The 15832-nt window shown below is 41.6% G+C and overlaps 1 pseudogene; it reads left to right on the top strand.

Annotated features, from left to right (window-relative positions):
• Positions 1–3006: 3006 nt before the first annotated feature.
• LOC123084493 (putative disease resistance protein RGA1) lies at positions 3007–14798 on the top strand (annotated as a pseudogene).
• Positions 14799–15832: the final 1034 nt, after the last annotated feature.

The following is a 15832-nucleotide window of genomic DNA, read 5'->3' as shown; positions in this document are numbered from 1 at the left end:
CTTTATCCAGAAGTTTTCTTGCCCACAATGTGGGTTGCATCCTAACTATCACAAAGTTCCTTTGTAGCTCGTCCTACATGAAACCTCTTATTTTCAGCCCTTCAACATTGCTTTGAGATCCGTACTCTCCAACTAACTTGCAACAAGCAGATTTCTCTTTTTTATTTCTCTCAAATGAAAGAACATATGGACTTCAAACTTTGCAGATCAAACAAACTTTACAACTTCAATGTGTGAAAAAAATTTCAGATTTTTTGGACCAACATAAATATACAAAATGAGGATTTTTTTGATTAAAAAAATAAGTTTAAGCATTTTAAATGCATGAAAAAATCTGAAAGTTTTTTCCCACATAGTAATTAGTATGTTTTATTGTCCTGCAAAGTGTGAAGTTTATACGTTGTTTCGTTTGAGAGAAACAAAAATGACAAATGTGCCTGCACGGATCTTGATGCAATAATGGATGGCTAAGATAAGGGGTACCATGTAGCTCAAGCTACACAAAACACACTAACTATCATTCGCTGTAAAATCAGAATGTTGTAACTATATATGACTGGTGTGTTTTTATTTTAACTCAAGGATGGATATGTAATGCCATTGATTCATGTCATTAACTCGAATAGTTGCGGTGTGACAATATCCTTTTGTGTTCTTGTCTGAGAGGAGAGGGGCAGACATGTGCGTCTGTCACAAGCAGCGGACGCGAAGTATCTGAGCTCGAGTTCAAATGAGCTTGGATGAACCGTAAAATTGAAAAACAAATCTGAATTTTTTTCGTGGAAAACTTTGATAAATGTTCCAAGTGCTTGAAAATTTTCATCATGAGATCATATTCGTGGAAGGCATGACAAAAAAAATTGATGCGCTACTTTCGAAATCATTTTGGAGCACTGATTTTTTTTGCCACACCTTCCATAAATGTGATATCATGATGAAAATTTACAAACACTTAACATTTGGCAAAATTTACCACCAAAAAAATTCAGAATTTTTTATTTGTTTTTTCATTTTCTTTTATTTACAGCTCATCCGAGCTCATTTGAGCTCGACCTCAGAAGGGTACTTTGGACAAGCAGCACGCATCACTCGAAGCAGACATCAAATAAGTTGTCTGAGTTTTCTTTTTAGGAAAATGAGTTGTCTGAGTTTGGTGAACTCAAACAGCAAATGACTAGTAGTGGTGTCCGTTGGGAGGAGCAAAAGGCAAGCCAGACAAACAAATGGCTACCTATTGGTAATCATTCAGTACTCCCTCCAGTCCATAATAAGTGTCGTAGTTTTGAAGTACGGTTGAATTAAACTTGGTTCGAAACTGCAATAGTTATTTTGGATCGGAGGCAGTTTAAAACAGTTGGTGCACTGCTAACTGGGCATTCTGGAGAAAAAGCAATCTCAAATTGACAAAAAAAAATGGGCATTCTGGAGAAACAAAAAGGAAGTATCTATTTGTTTATTTAACCTGTGAAAACAAATTTTAGAAATCCATATCGTTATCGCATCTGCCTACTAGCAAGACATGGACGGTGGACATAAATACGAGCTGTGCTTACTGTCTCTACGTTTTCAGAATCAACAGCGGCAGCATGGTGAGGCACAGCAACCCAGTGGTTTATCCTTCAGTTCTTGTACAAGTACTTTACCATTGTGATCTCCATCGCCGTCGTCGAACACCAGCGTTATCTTCACGAACGTCAGATCTGCCACGGACTGACGGATAGCATGTTATGTTTCTGAACTCCCCTGCTTATCTAACAAATCATGCTTGAATAGCTGCTAATCAGACAACATGCATAAAATGAAATTTGTACCATATTTGATTCTCCTGATGACCGTAAATCTGATCTCTAGATTCCCTACCATCATACCTGATTGTACAGTTGCAGAGGAATGCCTACAAAACCCTGAGTCCAACAAACAACCGCATGCTGTCTGCAGCACAGGAAGGATTCTGGTCAGCTGACCGTAGTAAGTAGCTAGCGAAGTAGCGATAGACTGAAACTGAAGATGGGACTTCTCACTTCTGGTTCGGAAACTAATATCTGTTCCACCAGATAATATTTCTACGCTGGAGATGATTAATCTTACTCCAGGTGCCCTTTACAATATAGTTAACTTATGTGCTCCTACAGCCATACTTGAACTGATAATTGAGCCGCTGCGTCATGAAAAGAATTGATGCAGCATGAGTACCTCTTCAGAATTTTCTTGCGATGACATAGATAGTACCTTTCACATAGAAATTTTTCCTGCTTATGCGATTTCTGGTTTTCAATTCGTCCTGGAGCAGTGGCCAACAGAAAAAAAAAGTTATAAAGCAAATTAACCAAAATATGATACTGAAGTAGTACTGGCGTACAGTTGCAAATAAATAATGAGGGGCACCTGTAGGCACACTATCAGTAGCTCTTGGATTCCTTCTCTCCAACAACTGCACAGGGGGCGTGCAGCTTTGGTTATCTCCATATAAATTAGGGGTCACTGGTACGTACGAGGCACAATCCCAAACCAAGCAGCCTTGACGTGCGAGAGATCTGCACAGGACCAGCGGCGAATGAGCATCAGTATCGTTGCTCTTTCACCAAAGATCAAATTTGGGCTTCGTTGAGGTGAATGTTCTCCTCAATCCTTACCTTGTTTTGCTCTTCATCGGTTCTTCATCTTCTGTTTTTTAGCTGTACAGACCATGAAACTTGTATGTATATAGTATAGCAAAAATTATGTACAAGATCTATGCAAGCTAAGCTATTGTAGAACTAAGAGAAATAAAGTAAAATAGAAGGAGGATTACAAGGTGGTAAGCCATGCTTTGAATCTAGGGGCACAATGTTTCCTGGATCCATAGGGAGATAACTGGGTTATTCGGTGTTCTGTCAGTGCTTAATTGCTTTTCTGTTCTTTCATGTGATGCAGTTTCCTATTCCTCCGATCTGCAAGGCCATGGCAGAGTCACTGCTTCTCCCTCTAGTGCGCGGCGTGGCTGGCAAGGCCGCAGACGCACTGGTTGAGACTCTGACCCGGATGTGTGGCCTTGACGATGACTGCCGAAAGCTGGAGCGCCAGCTGCTAGCCGTCGAGTGCAAGCTGTTCAATGCTGAGGAGAGGAGCGAGACAAATGGCTATGTCAAGAGCTGGATGAAGGAGCTCAAGTCTGTCGCCTACGAGGCCGACGATGTCCTCGATGATTTCCAGTACGAGGCACTGCGCCGATAGTCAAAGATTGGCATATCCACTTACCGCAAGGTGCTCAGCTATGTCACCCGCCGCAGCCCGCTGCTCTTCTGTTTTGAAATGAGCAGGAAACTCAAGAGCGTCCTAGATAAGATCAATAACTTGGTTGAGGAAATGAGCAAGTTTGGCCTCAAGAATTCTGTCTGTAGGGAGAAGCAGGAACATCCTTGGCGGCAGACGCACTCAAAACTGGACGACACTACGCAGATCTTTGGAAGAGATGATGATAAGGAGGTGGTGGTGAAGTTGCTGCTGGACCAGCAGGATCAGCAGAGGGTGGAGGTGCTGCACATCATGCGGATGGGAGGTCTTGGCAACACGACTCTTGCCAAGATGGTCTATAATGACCCAGGGGTCCAGCAACATTTCAAGTTGAAGATGTGGCACTGTGTGTCTGACAACTTTGATGTCATTGCTCTTTTGAAATCCATCATTGAGTTGGCTATAAGTGGAAGATGTGACATGCCTGACATGATTGAGCTGTTGCAAAGGAAACTTGAGCAAGTCATTGGCCAAAAAACATTTTTGTGTTCTGACATGATTGAGCTGTTGCAAAGGACTATGTGATGGACAAGGACAAGTTGATTCCTCTATGGATGGCAAATGGTTTTATTCAAGGGATGGGAACAATGGATTTGACAAAAAGAGGAAAATTCATTTTTGATGAGTTGGTTTGGAGGTCCTTCCTCCAAGATAAGCATGAGCGCACACACGGTTATGGTACGAAAACTTATGTGACTATAAACTGTAAGATGCATGATTTAATGCATGATCTAGCAAAAGATGCCACAGATGAATGTGCTATAGAAGAACTGACTCAGAAGAAAGCATTGTTAAAAGATGTTTGTCACATGCACATGTCAAATTATGAATTGAAACAAATTAGTGGGTTATGCAAAGGCAGAACAAACCTCCGTACTTTGTTAGCTCCTTCAGAATCACACAAGGATTTTAAAGAGTTGCTGCAGGTATCAGGATCACTAAGAGCATTGCATTGCTCTCCTTATTCAGTTGCCAATTGCAAGGTCATAAATGCAAAACATCTACGATATCTTGACCTCTCTAGGTCTAACATCACTAAGTTGCCAGAATTGTTGGGAGCTGCGGCAGTTACCAAAAGACATGGCAAGACTGAAAAAGGTCATCCATCTTCATTTTTCTTGTTGTGACCGTCTTGAAAGTATGTCTCCAAACTTTGGTTTACTGAACAACCTTCGGATATTAACAACATTTGTTGTCGATACTGGTGATGGCCTTGGAATAGAGCAGCTCAAAGACCTGCAACACCTCAGCAATAGGTTGGAACTACTGAATTTGGACAAGATAAAGAGTGGCGAGAATGCAAAAGAAGCCAATCTCGGTCAGAAGAAAAATCTAAGAGAGTTGTTGTTCTCTTGGGACCAACAAATAGGTGATGAGCCTAGAGATGTGGAAGAAGTGCTTCAGTGTTTAGAACCTCATAGTAATATCCAAAAACTGAAGATATATGGATATCATGGCCTAGAAATATCACAATGGATGAGAAAGCCCCAGATGTTTGACTGCTTGAGAGAACTCAAAATGTCTGGCTGCCCAAAATGCAAGAGTATCCCTGTAATATGGTTCTCGGTCTCTCTAGAGATTTTGGTCTTACAGAGGATGGATAACCTGACAGCATTATGCAATAACCTTGGTGTGGAAGCTGGGGGGTGCATTACCCCTCTGCAAATTTTCCCAAGGTTGAAAAAAATGAGCTTGATTGAGTTACCAAGCCTGGAGATATGGGCAGAAAATAGCGTGGGAGAGCCTAGTGAAAACCTGGTAACATTTCCGGTGCTTGAAGAGCTAGAGATCAAAAATTGCCCCAAGCTTGCAAGCATTCCTGTGATCCCTGTAGTCAGTGAGTTGAGAATAGTTGGGATTCACAGTACTGCAATCAGTTTAGTTTTTATTAGCATCCTATTGGGCTCTTATGTTGGTTTTGAACCCTTAAAAACCTTCGGGAGATACACGCACGTACAACCAGCTAGCAAGCAAGGTAGCAGGCAGCTCAATGGATTGTGGCGTACGTATGTAGCCGGCGATACTTGCGATCGAAACTGTAGACAGAGAAAACTACTTTTTGCGGTGCGTCGACTTGCACCTTTTCGTATATTTTCTCTAGTATATAAAGGAGGGATACAGGCGTTGCCGCGTCCAACGCGTCGCCGACTCGGGCGACCAACACGACGCAACCCCGGACTCGTACAAGCACTCGTCCGGTTTTCTCACGTGAAAAACACAACTGACTCGTACTAGGACTCTAGACTAATACGTGACTATACCTAATACTACAACTAGATTAATTCTTACATCTTGGACATTTCTCGTCACGTTAACTCTTGGGTCTCCAGAAGACATACCCATGTTGTCTCTAGACGCCCAGCAAAGCCAAAGTCAAAGAACTCTTGAAAAACTGAAGTGTTTGGTTCTGGAAGGCCCGGATAGCTTGGTCATAAGTTGTGGATTGTCCAGATCACATCTTATGCTTTGGAAATGTTTTTCTTTTGTGGAAGAGTTGAGATTGACGGATGGAGCAATCTTGTCCTCTGGCCAACAGAGGAGCTCCAGTGCTTGGATCGCCTCCGCTCTATGCGTATCACAAACTGTGACAACCTGGAGGGCAACACTTCATCGTTTGAGGAGGAAACCCTTCCTCTGTCCCTGGAGGACTTGACTATTTCATTCTGCCGCAGTGTGGTTACACTGCCTTCGTACCTTGGAAATTTTGCCAAGCTGAGGAGTCTATATGTGTCTCACTGCAGCAGCCTGAAAGTGCTGCCTGATGCGATGTGTGGCCTCACTTTCCTTAGCGACTTGAGGTTTTATTTTTGTCCAGCTATGGAGGAATTCCCGCATGGTCTCCTGGAGCGGTTGCCAGCCCTCAAACTCTTAAGGATAAGGGGATGCCCGGAGCTGATAAGGCGATGCACAGAAGGTGGGGACTATTTTCACTTGGTCTCCTCTGTCCCAGATAAACTCATTTATTGATGAAGGCGTCATGAAAATCCAGAATAGCTATGGAGTAAATTGGCATATTCGTGAGTGCCCTGGTAAATAATCAATCTCCCTTGTGTCTAAATAATTGTTCTCGCATCAATTTCGGAGATAACATGGGATGCTAACGCAATGAATCGATGTACCTACAGGTCCGAATCTCTGTCGATCCACCCCCATCTTGCTGCTGTGCGCGCCGGGACCTCCTCGGCAGGGCGCAGAGGGGGAGGAAGGAAGCGATGATGGAAGGGGGGCTCCTCCGCTGCTGGCCCCGCGACGTCCGGCAACCCGCTGTCCTACTAGCCATTACTTCTCTTTTGTGTCGACCAGCAGTAGTAATATTTCATACACAAGCTTGTTGCTCTAATCTGTACAGCAGAAGCAGTTTTGCCTCTAGTATATTTCTACCACATGTAAGTAGTAGCTCCTGACATTGTCTACCACATACCCAATTTCAATGTGTTTGCAAGTCATAACCTTGTATTGTTAGGCATCTTTCAAACATTTCAATTCTTCGTTCCCATTTTTTCTTCTTCTTGCCAACAGAATGAGTTAGTACAAACACGAGGCTTCTTCCTCTTTTTGTGATAAAGCATGAGGCTTCATTGCAAAGAATTTATTTTTGCCTTTCTGACAGAGTTTCTGATAAATTGTGTCTGATTCCAATCTATGTGTTGTACCGGGATATGCAATGAATCAAGAGCGACATGTATGAAAATTATGAAGGTGGCCTTGCCACAAATACGATGTCAACTACATGATCATGCAAAGAGAAATATGACAAAAGTAATGCGTGTCATATGAACGGAACGGTGAAAAGTTGCATGGCAATATATCTCGGAATGACTATGGAAATGCCATAATAGTTAGGTATGGTGGCTGTTTTGAGGAAGGTATATGGTGGGTGTATGGTACCGGCGAAAGTTGCGCGGCACAAGAGAGGCTAGCAATGGTGGAAGGGTGAAAGGGTGCGTATAATCCATGGACTCAACATTAGTCAAAAGAACTCATATACTTATTGCAAAAATCTACAAGTCATCAAAAACAAAGTACTACGCGCATGCTCCTAGGGGGATAGATTGGTAGGAAAAGACCATCGCTCATCCCCGACCGCCACTCATAAGGAAGACAATAAATAAATAAAATTGTGCTCCAACTTCATCATAAAGCGGTTCACCATATGTGCATGCTACGGGAATCACAACCCTTAACACAAATATTTTTCATAATCACCCCAACTAGCATGACTTTAATATCACTACCTCCATATCTCAAAACAATTATCAAGCATCAAATTGATCATAGCATCCAATTCACTTTCTATGATAGTTTTTATTATACCCAACTTGGATGCTCATCATTCTAGGACCAAATTTGTAACCATAGCAAATACCATGCTGTTCTAAAACACTCTCAAAATAATATAAGTGAAGCATGAGAGACTACCAATTTCTTCAAAACTAAGTCACCGCCGTGCTCTAAAAGATATAAGTGAAGCACTAGAGCAAAAACTATCAAGCTCATAAGATATAAGTGAAGCACATAGAGTATTCTAGCAAATTCTAATCAAGTAGGCTTCTCCCAAAAGGTGTGTACAGAAAGGATTATTGTGGCAATCTAAAAAGTAAAGACTAATATAATACACGATGCTCCAAGCAAAACACATATCATGTGGCGAATAAAAATATAGCTCCAAGTAAAGTTATCAATGAACGAAGACGAAAGAGGGGATGCCTTCCCGGGGCATCCCCAAGCTTAGGCTTTTGGCTATCCTTGAATATCTTGGGGTGCCATGGGCATCCCCAAGCTTAGGCTCTTGCCACTCCTTATTCCATAGTCCATAAAAGCTTTACCCAAAACTTGAAAACTTCACAACACAAAACTCAACAGGAAATCTTATAAGCTCCGTTAGTGAAAGAAAACAAAACCACCACATAAGGTACTATAATGAACTCATTCTTTATTTATTTTGGTGTTAAACCTACTGTATTCCAACTTCTCTATGGTTTATAAACTATTTTACTATCCATAGATGCATCAAAATAAGCAAACAACACACGAAAAACAGAATCTGTCAAAAACAGAACAGTCTGTAGCAATCTGTAACTAACGCAAACTTCTGGAACTCTAAAAATCCTACCAAAATAGGAAGTCCTGGAAAATTTGTCTATTGATCAGCAGCAAAAAGAATCAACACAAAATCACGTCTATGTGATTTAACAAAACTAAATTTTTGCGCGCAAAGTTTCTGTTTTTTAGCAGAATCAAATCAACTATCATCATAGGTTATCCTATAGGTTCTACTTGGCACAAACACTAATTAAAAGATAAAAACACATCTAAACAGAAGGTAGATGAAAGATTTATTACTAAACCGGAACAAAAACAAAAAAACACAAAGAAAATTGGGTTGCCTCCCAACTAGCGCTATCGTTTAACGCCCCTAGCTAGGCATAAAAGCGAAGATAGATCTAAATAGTGTCATCTTTGGCACTAAACTTTTTAATGGAGTTATGCTCAAGCCCGGGAGGCTCTTTGCATTTCCCTTCATGCTCAGAGATCCTTTGATCTAAGGCATCTAACCGCTTATTGTAAAGTGTGATCAAATTATTCATGCGGTTGATACTCCCAACAATATTCTTAAAAGGTTCAACAAGTTTTTGCAATTCAAGTAATTTCTCTAATATTTTGGTTCCTTCAAGAGAGAAGGGTGATCCTTCTTGTCGGGGAAGTACTCCTACTATCCCCTCTAAAATTTCATAAGCGGAACTAGGATCAATTTTAATAAATTCCCCTTTTGCGGCAACATCAAGGAGTTGTTTGTGGGGTAAGGTTAACCCCATGTAAAAATTGTGAATTAAAATCTTGAAATCTCCTTCCAAAGCACAACTACGATAAGATTCTAACATCCTAAACCAAGCGTCTTTTAAATTTTCTCCTTGTCTTTGCTTGAAGTGGAGAACTTCAAAGTCGGGAGACGAAGGTATAAAGACTGAGCTAGCCATAACGACAAGGTAAAGCGATCTAACACACGAGCAAACGGAAAAAAGGCAAGCGAAAGAGAGAGGAGGAGATTGGAAAAGAGAGGGTGAATAAAACGGCAAGGGTGAAGTGGGTGAGAGGAAAACGATAGGCAAATGGCAAATAATGTAAATGCGAGGGAGATGAGTTTTTGATGGGTACTTGGTATGTATTGACTTGAGCGAAGACCTCCCCGGCAACGGCGCCAGAAGTCCTTCTTGCTACGCCTTGAGCTTCCGTTGGTTTTCCGTGAAGAGGAAAGGGTGATGCAGCAATAGTAGCATAAGTATTTCCGTCAGTTTTTGAGAACCAAGTTATCAATCCAGTAGGAGGCTACTCAAAAGTCCCATGCACCTACACAAACAAACAAAGAACTCGCAACCAACGTAATAAAGGGGTTGTCAATCCCTTCACGGCCACTTGCGAAAGTGAGATCTAATAGAGATAGTATGATAAGATAAATATATTTTTGGTATTTTATAATATAGATGCAAAAAGTAAAGATGCAAATAAAAGTAGATTGGAAGCAAATATGATAAGAAATAGACCTGGGGGCCATAGGTTTCACTAGAGGCTTCTCTCAAGATAGCATAAGTATTACGGTGGGTGAACAAATTATTGTCGAGCAATTGATAGAAAAGCGAATAGTTATGAGGTTATCTAGGCATGATCATGTATATAGGCATCACGTCCGCAACAAGTAGACCGACTCCTGCCTGCATCTACTACTATTACTCCACACATCGACCGACTCCTGCCTGCACCTAGAGTATTAACAGAGTAACGCCTTAAGCAAGATGACATGATGTAGAGGGATAAATTCATGCAATATGATATAAACCCCATCTTTTTATCCTCGATGGCAACAATGCAATGCGTGCCTTGCAAACCTTTCTGTCACTGGGTAAGGTGCTACGTCTTGAGCTTGTGTTGGTTTTCCCCGAAGAGGAGAGGATGATGCAGCACAGTAGCGTAAGTATTTCCCTCAGTTTTTGAGAACCAAGGTATCAATCCAGTAGGAGGCCATGCGCAAGTCCCTCGTACCTGCACAAAACCATAGCTACTCGCAACCAACGCAAGCAAAAACAAAAAACTAAAAATAAAATTGGGTTGCCTCCCAATAAGCGCTATCGTTTAACGCCCTTAGCTAGGCATTGAGATTTCAATGATGCTCACAAGAAAGACAAGAATTGAGGCACAAAGAGAGCATCATAAAACATGTGACAAACACACTTAAGTCTAACATACTTCCTATGCATAGGCATATTATAGGCAAACAAATTATCGTAGCAAGCAAAAACTAGCATATGCAAGGAAGCGGAAAGGAACAATAGCAATCTTAACATAACGAGAGGTAATTTAGTAACATCAAAATTTCTATAACCATATTTTCCTCCCTCATAATAATTACATGTAGTATCATAAGAAAATTCAACAATATAGCTATCACATAACATATTCTCAACACGATCCACATGCATGCAAGTTGACACTCTTCCGAAATAGTGGGATTAATATTAACTAAAGTCATGACCTCTCCAAACCCACTTTTATCAAAAACTTCATAAGATTGAACATTATCCAAATATGTGGGATCTAAAGTTGACACTCTTCCAAACCCACTTTCAATATTATTGCAAACACTATTATCAATATCATATTCATCACGGGGCTTAAATAAAATTTCAATATCAAAAGAAGAATCACCCCAATCATGATCATTGCAACAAGTAGTAGACATAGCAAAACTAGCATCCCCAAGCTTAGGGTTTTGCATGTTATTAGCATAATTGACATCAAGAGAATTTATTTATAGTAAAATCATTGTAATCATGCTTTTCATTGAAGGAACTACCAAGTATGGGTGCAATAGCAACGATCTCATGTTTAACAGAAGGAACTATAGCAAATTCATCTTCATAAATATTGGCATAATGGCCACAAGAATAGCAAGCATCATGTTCATCAAGGGATATTTCAATCAAATCATCGAAATCATCATTATCTATAGTTTCATGCATATCATTATTTTCTTCCAAAGCAATGGTCATTCTTTCAATAAATTCTTGGACATAGACATTATGAGCAAGGTTTTCATTGCAATATTAAGTATGACGGAATTTTCAGTTTTGTTGAGAGTAATCATACTTTTCAATCAAAGAAGCAACTTCATGAGCACCCTTAAAAACGACAAATTCTTCAATTTGTTCGATATCATAGTAACTATAAACAACCCTTGCATAAGAAGATAAGATTTCATTATCATTGAACTCACATAGGTAGGGAAGGTGTTTTTAGGGTTCTTAAAGAAACAAGTAAAATCACACATTTCACAAAGATTCAAATCATAGCTTAGCAAACTATTTATATGATACCGTAAGAGTCTCCCCTTTTCAGAAAAACGATGACGTACAAAATGAGCATGCTCATCTAAGGATTTCCCATCAACTAGGCTAGTTGGGGTTTCAGCACGAGCACATAAGGATCGAAGATGATCCAAGTAGAACACTTTAAGTGGATCCATATCAATAGATTTTAGCAAGCAAAGATGCAAGCAAATATAGGGCACATGGTAACACAAGATTGAACGGAGGAAGGGCGAATAAAATGGCAAGGGTGAAGTGGGGGAGAGGAAAACGAGAGGCAAATGGCAAATAATGTGATGCGAGAGATAGGGATCGTGACGGGTACTTGGTATGTTGACTTTTGCGTAGACTCCCCGACAACGGCGCCAGAAATCCTTATTGCTATGTCTTGAGCTTGCGTTGGTTTTCTCCGAAGAGGAGAGGATGATGCAGCACAGTAGTGTAAGTATTTCCCTCAGTTTTTTAGAACCAAGGTATCAATCCAGTAGGAGGCCACGCGCAAGTCCCTCGTACCTGCACAAAACGATAGCTACTCGCAACCAACGCGATTAGGGGTTGTCAATCCCTTCACGGTCACTTACGAGAGTGAGATCTGATAGAGATAATATTTTTGGTATCTTTGGTATATAGATGCAAAGTAAAAAGTAAAGGCAAAGTAAAAACAAAGCAAGTATAAAAGTGATGGAGATTGATATGATGAGAATAGACCCGGGGGCCATAGGTTTTACTAGTGGCTTCTCTCAAGAGCATAAGTATTCTACGGTGGGTGAACAAATTACTGTTGAGCAATTGACAGAATTGAGCATAGTTATGAGGTTATCTAGGTATGCTCATGTATATAGGCATCACGTCCGAGACAAGTAGATCGAAACGATTCTGCATCTACTACTATTACTCCACTCATCAACCGCTATCCAGCATGCATCTAGAGTATTAAGTTTAAAACAGAGTAACGCCTTAAGCAAGATGACATGATGTAGAGGAATAAATTCATGCAATATGATAAATACCCCATCTTGTTATCCTCGATGGCAACAATACAATACATGCCTTGCAACCCTTTCTGTCACTGGGTAAGGACACCGCAAGATTGAACCCAAAGCCATGCACTTCTCCCATTGCAAGAACTACCAATCTAGTTGGCTAAACCAAACGGATAATTCGAAGAGACTTGCAAAGATAACTCAATCATACATAAAAGAATTCAGAGAAGATTCAAATATTATTCATAGATAAGCTGGATCATAAACCCACAATTCATGGGTCTCAACAAACACACCGCAAAAAGAAGATTACATCCAATAGATCTCCACGAGGGGGAGAACATTGTATTGAGATCCAAAAAGGGAGAAGAAGCCATCTAGCTACTAGCTATGGACCCGAAAGTTTGAAGTAAACTACTCACACTTCATCGGAGGGGCTATGGTGTTGATGTAGAAGCCCTCCGTGGTGGATGCCCCCTCCGGCGGAGCTCCGGAACAGGCCCCAAGATGGGATCTCGTGGATACAGGAAGGTACGGCGGTGGAATTAGGTTTTTGGCACATGTTCTGATCGTTTGGGGGTACGTAGGTATATATACGAGGAAGGAGTACGTCGGTGGAGCTTCGAGGGGGCCACGAGGCAGGGGGCGCGCCCAGGGGGGCGCCTTCCACCCTCGTGACCACCTCGTGGCTTTCTTGACGGAGGGTCCAAGTCTCCTAGGTCTTATCTGATGAGAAAATCACGTTCCCGAAGGTTTCATTCCATATGGACTCCGTTTGATATTCTGTTTCTTCGAAACACTGAAATAGGTAAAAAAAAGTAATTCTGGGTTGGGCCTCCGGTTAATAGGTTAGTCCCAAAAATAATATAAAAGTGGAAAATAAAGCCCATTATAGTGCAAAACAAAAGATAAAGTAGCATGTTGCAATCAAAAATTATAGATACGTTGGAGACGTATTATAAGGACACCGCAAGATTGAACCCAAAGCTAAGCACTTCTCCCATGGCAAGAAAGATCAATCTAGTAGGCCAAACCAAACTGATAATTTGAAGAGACTTGCAAAGATAACTCAATCTTACATAAAAGAATTCAAAGGAGATGCGAATATTTCTCATAGATAAACTTAATCATAAACCCACAATTCATCGGATCAGGACAAACACACCGCAAAAAGAGTTTACATAGAATAGATCTCCACAAGAGAGGGGGAGAACATTGTATTGAGATCCAAAAAGAGAGAATAGGCCATCTAGCTAATAACTATGGACCCGAAGGTCTGTGGTAAACTACTCACAACTCATCGGAGGGGCTATGGTGTTGATGTAGAAGCCCTCCGTTGGGGATTCCCCCTCCGGCAGAGCGCCGGCGAAGGCTCCAAGATGGGATCTCGCGGATACAGAAGGTTAGGACGGTGGAAATTGTGTTTTGTTGGCTCCCTGGATGTTTTCATGGTACATACACTTATATAGGAGGAAGAAGTACGTCGGTGGCCGCCCGAGGGGCCAACGAAACAGGGGGCGCGCCCTATAGGGGGGGGGGGGCGCCCTACCCTCTCGTGGACGCCTCGGCTGCTTCTTGACTTGCACTCCAAGTCCTCTGGATCACGTTCGTTCCAAAAATCACGCTCCCAAAGGTTTCATTCTGTTTGGACTCCGTTTGATATTCTTTTTCTTCGAAATACTGAAATAGGCAAAAAAAAGCAATACGGGCTGGGCCTCCGGTTAGTTGGTTAGTCCCAAAAATGATATAAATGTGTAAAATAAAGCCCATAAACATCCAAAAGGGGTAATATAATAGCATGGAACAATCAAAAATTATAGATACATTGGAGACGTATCAGACCCTTCCTTTGTCCCTGGAGGAATTCGGGATTTCATACTGCGGAAGTCTAGCCATGTTGCCTTCGAACCTTGGAAATCTGGCCAAGCTGAGGAGTCTATGTGTGTATTTCTGCAGTGGCCTGGAAGGGCTGCCTGATGGGATGTGTGGCCTCACTTCTCTTTGGGAATTGACGATTTGGGGTTGTCCACCTCTAGTGGAATTCCCACATGGTCTTCTGGATAGGTTGCCAGCCCTCAAATCCTTAAGCATAGGTGGATGCCCGGAGTTTGAAAGACGATGCAAAGAAGGTGGGGAGTATTTTCACTTGGTCTCCGCTGTCCCACATAAGTGGATAGACTAGCTGTGAAGTAAATCGGCATACACACGAGTGCCCTGGTAAACTATCAATCTCCTTTCTGTCTAAATAAATAAATGTTCTCACACCAAATTTGGTGATAACAGGCAATGATAACGCGTCGAGTCGATATACATGCAGGTGGGAATCTCTAAAAGCCTCCACACCATGAAGGAGGGGGCAAGCGTCCTCGCAGGGCGCAGATGGGGAGGGAGGAAGCAATGCTCCAACTATAAGAGGAAAGTTCCGTTGTGCGCGCCGAGGCCTGAAGCAGCGGCCGTCCTTCTCGTCAGAGCAACATGCCGGTGGCGGCGTGGGGGAGAGGGAGCGAGATTTGCTTGTGCTGATGGAGATGGGTCGAGAGCTGGATGGATGGACGCCACGGGCAGAGGCCCAATAGACCAACCGGCAGCAAAGAGGGTGGGTTTGAACTTTGAAGCCCTCTGGGATTAGCAGGCTGGGCTACCTCATTATTTGTTGTGTTTCCAGAGTGCTAAACTTGGAATATTTCTACCACGTGCAAGTTATTCATATGCTCGGTTTAGCCAATTGGCTATTCCTGGCAGTAGCTTCTGCCATTTTGTACCACATACCAATGTATTTGCAAGCCATAACCTTGTATTGTTAAGCACCTTGCAAACATTCCAATTCTACAATGCGAACTGCTTCTGATTCCAACCTTGTGTACAACATTGTATTTTGTGTGTGTAGATAATCAGTCGGCTGTAGCAATAAGTCTTCTTCTCAGGTTGATAAACTTAACAAGAAGAGAATTTTTCTACCAAGCAATGGCAATATCCTACTAGTGCTGATGTGATAAGATTGTTCCAATTCTACAATGCGCATAATAATGGCAGTAATAATCTGACTTCGTGTGTTCTCCTTCCTTGAGTTGGAGCCTGGCATGAAATATGCTATTACTACTACTACAGAGTACAGACTAAGCAGATTTATTCATCTGTTGTCGACAACAAATCATCACCAAATTAACTCTTCCATGTAATCAATGATAGTAGTATTCCAGCTAGTACTCTCTTGGG

This window comes from Triticum aestivum, chromosome 4A (assembly GCF_018294505.1).
Source record: "Triticum aestivum cultivar Chinese Spring chromosome 4A, IWGSC CS RefSeq v2.1, whole genome shotgun sequence".
Taxonomy (NCBI): Eukaryota; Viridiplantae; Streptophyta; class Magnoliopsida; order Poales; family Poaceae; genus Triticum; species Triticum aestivum.
This window is presented reverse-complemented; position numbering and strand designations above follow the sequence as displayed.